The following is a 4,448-nucleotide window of genomic DNA, read 5'->3' on the forward strand; positions in this document are numbered from 1 at the left end:
GTTGCAATTGCATAGGAACATAGACTTAAACATAATATAAACTTGAAATGTATAATGATGGAAGAAGGCGGCATGACAGTATATTATACTTGGAAAACAAATTGTACGATGGAGTAGAGCGAACTGGAGAAGATGTAGACCTCAAATAGGCACCAGAAACACTGCACCAAAATTTCTATGATTATGGATACATCCAACATGGCGGACGGTCAGAGGGCATGAGAAGTATAATCATATACTATCTAAGAAAATCAAGAGTCTTGATTATTACATCAAAAGCAAGGCACAGAACAAGCTTACATATCGTATTGTTCATGCTAACACAAATAATAATATCTTCTAACACACAAATGTAATTTGGCCAAAAGATAATTTCTTCATACGAATTCCAACGTCACTACATTTTTTTTCATTGGGGCTTAAAAATTGTTTTACCGTTTTACATGGGATAGAAAGAACTGACTGAACCGAGCAACAAAAGGCAACAAAAACACAAATCAGTTTCCTCTCATTCTCTGCCTACATCATATTTTTTTCCTGTAAATATATCTTGTGATTCATCATTGTTTCAGACCGTAAGGGCCGGAAGCTCTACCTAAGGCGGCTGCCATACAAGGATACACACAGCTTCGCCTTAAACACCCTCCTTGTGGCGATGCTTAGAAAGGGAATAACCTCATGTATTACCTTGCTCGGAATAGCCATGTTTCCAAATCCCAACTAATCCACCTTAATCCTAACATCAAATGAACACAACATTAACTTGAGATCAGACGCTATGGAGTCAGAGTGATTGCATGACTCGAGGCACAAGGCAACAGGCTGGGGTGAAGGCGTGGCAGCTGCATGCCACCACGAAACACCGGCGAGCAGAGAACCGGAAGATACATAATCGTTTATGTCTTATGAGTGAATTTCTCCACTCATTGCACGCTACAAAACATTAGCGAGTATACATAGGACGTCCCTTTCTGAACGACTACATAATATATAAATTCCAATTGCATTAGGGATTTCATCTAGAGTATATTGCCTGAATTATTTGAAATGAAGTAATGGTTTTTCTAATCCTACTTTGACCTGGAGCATCACTCTGAAACATCAGGGAACACACACATCTTCAGAAGTAGCAGCAGTAGCTAATGTGAAAAGTTCACTGGAATGCTAGGATACTAAAAAAGCTAGTACATGCCAATAGCCAAAGAACATAACAAAATTTGGCATCATGTGTCAAGTAGCTCACAGTGGGCATAAATTTGTACATTATATGTCCCTTTATTAACTCACTCGTCTCTGATTTGCAACTATTAGGAAATAATAGTGGTCATCAAAATTAGAATATATTGTAATGCTCTAGAATAGGATCTAATTATTGGGAGTTGTTACCTGAGGGAATCCTTGCGGGGAGCTGAGCATAGGAACCAATGCTGTTCCGCACTGTCCACGTGACTGACCACCGTGCTGCCTCCATGAGCCGATGTGGAACTTCTACCAACAAGTGATTTGTGCATGACTGCTCAAGCAAACTAAACCACTAAATCCAAAGGGGAGTCGTTCCAGAAAGGTGCAACACCTTGAGAAATCTACGTGTAGAATTGAAGAGGGGAGAGTATCAGGAGGTAAACCTAGAGAACCTGCATAGTTTGTGAGTACAAAGAACAGTATGAGTAAAATAAATTTCAAAAATTGGATTAGATGAAGAATCAGGTGAAGAGGAGATAAAGGAAAGAACCATCACCCATTGCTGCACGAGAGTGGTTTTCAGAAGTAAGGGGAGTAGGGAAGGAGCAACAGCACTTTGGATCGTATATTCGTATATGCGCGCGAGTGAATTGAAGTAAAAAGCATGAATCATCAGACCTGCAATAATCTTCAGTTTAGCCGGTTCATCAATTGCCATTAATCGATCCTGATTAAAACCTCAACGAATCGATGGCTAGTGAATTTCAATCGACAGCGGCTGTTCGCGGCCCTGACCATCTCCCTATTGCGTCACCGACCAGGACGCCGTTCGGTCGCTCGGCGAGGAGCGCCGTGTCGGTCGGACCTGAAGCACAGTGGCCATGAGACACCATCGGTCGCGTCGATCCGACCCCAACACGGCCGCCATCACTACTGCCCAGATTCTGCTGCCAGCCGACAGCAGCAACCGTGCGAAACTGCGAACCAAAGGATCTGGCGACGACGCGCCTGAGAACTCTAGATATGGCTTGAAAACCAGAAATATGCTTCACGGATGTAGAGCGTGTTTGGTTGAGTTCCAGGAGCAAAATTGCCTGGCCTGAGACCTTCCTGGGTTGTGCCTGGTTGTTGTTTGGATAGTAGCCTCAAATCACAGGCATGTTCCTGGCCTGGAGTTGACATGCACCTGATTAGCCTGGGTAGATCACAGGCAGCTTGATTAGCCTGGATCAGGCCAACGGAACCAGACGCCTGGCCTCCAGGCAGATGCGTTTTGCGTCAATTAGCAAGTTGTATACTGTACTTTTTGTCAACTCAGCCGTCCCATCTAATTATTTAATATTTAAGTACGTGTCCCAGGCCAGGTTTGCAACCAAACATCACATGCACACAGCAGCCTGGCCAGGCAAAAATCCTCCTTCTCCCAGGCTACTATCAGGCATCAACTTTTGCCAGGCATCACACCCAGGACATGAACCAAACATGCCCGTAGTGCGTCACTGACCTGGGGATGGAGCTCGTCGCCGGCTCGAGAAAAAGTCGCTCCCTGCTGCGCTTTTGGGGAAGATAGGAAATGTAGAAGAATGAGCCAATCTAGTGAATCCCGTGGAACTCAATGGAACCTGCACTCATTTGGGAGCACAAAGAACAACATCAATTGAAAAAAATTAATGCAGAATTTGGGGGAGAGTAGAGGTACCAACGAGGGAACACTTGTAAAAGGCCAGAAGCGGAGACTAATTATCGTCCTGTCAACCATGGCAGCCTGCAAGTAAAAGGAGGAGAATGAGGAAGGAGAAGCTCCACGATGGAGATTAAATGGACGCAATTGAATGCATGTTGTAACTGACCCCAGTTATTGGCCACTAGTGAGTGCGCCTCATCGATTGCAAATTTGCCATTATAATGGTCCGCTGCAACTATGAATTGATTCCCGAATCGCGGGCAACTGGAGGCAATCGACAGGGGACGATCCGTTGCCCCGGGTACCTCCTGCTGGCGTCGCCCAGCGAGGCAACACGGCCGGTCGCGTAGGTCGAGGCACATCCGGTCGGTCCAATCGACCTCGCATCGGCACTGTTTTTTTTTTCTCGCATCGGGACTGAATGAACGCTCACCGGTCGCTCGTGTGTAACCCTAGTCGATGGAACCGCACAAGTGGACCTTCTTCAGTGAAGCCCGTGGGCTGGAATGGGCTGGCCGACGGCCCAGTTAACCACAGGGCTACGTTTTGGCCTGCGGAGCAGAAGCCCCAGGACAGCCGGCCCAGTTTTTATCAGATGTGGGACAGATCGCTTTAAACAGGAGATCCGACGACCAAAAACGTCTAGATCTTGTAAACGGATGGTCAGAAACACGAAGCGCTGAGAGAGCTCGCTTTAGGTGCGGTTATACTGTCTTTAATATATACCTGGCCGGACTCGATTCGGTCACCAGAGACGTCATCACGGTCTCCTTCTTGCACCGGCATTGTGTCACCGGAGCCGTCCTCACGGTCTCCTTCTTGCGCCGGCATTAGGTCACCGGAGCCATCGTAATCATAGCCAGCTGCTTCCATACCATCGGTGTCGTTGAGAAACAACGAGCAGACGGCATCACTTCCTCATGCGATTATGTCCCCCAACAACTCTTTTTGTACTTCGTCTCGGGCGGTGTCCATAGTTTCTACAAATATTTATAACATGGCAATTATTATTCAAACATGACAGATGGATATATTAGTGGCAAACGTAGAACTAATATTAATTAGTGGCCTCGACGCTACTTCTCTAGGGTTTGGGGTGGCCTCGACACGGCTTCTCTAGGGTTTGAAGTGGCCTCGACAATGCTTCAAGGACTCCTCTTTTTTTTCTTCTTCCTCTTCTTTTTTTATCGGGAACGAGGATCGTCGAGGGTCGCCGAGCGGTAGAGGAAACCCTAAATAGCAAGTATCGTGGGTGTGAGATACATGTGGCCGTCGGTGTCGGACACTACATCCACGTCCCACAAGTGATGCGGGTCGACGCCCGCGTCACTTGTGGGATGTGGATGTACTATCCGACACCGACGGCCACATGTATCTCACACCGACGATACTTGCTATTTAGGGTATATCGACCCCCCTCCTCGTGTTGAAGTTATCGGGAGGTGGTATATATATCGACCCCCCTCGTGTTGAAGTTATCGGGAGGGGGTATATCGACCCCCCCTCGTGTTGAAGTTATCGGGAGGGGGTATATCGACCCCCCCCTCGTGTTGAAGTTATCGGGAGGGGTATATCTACGACG

Source organism: Triticum urartu, chromosome 6 (assembly GCF_003073215.2).
Source record: "Triticum urartu cultivar G1812 chromosome 6, Tu2.1, whole genome shotgun sequence".
Classification (NCBI taxonomy): Eukaryota; Viridiplantae; Streptophyta; class Magnoliopsida; order Poales; family Poaceae; genus Triticum; species Triticum urartu.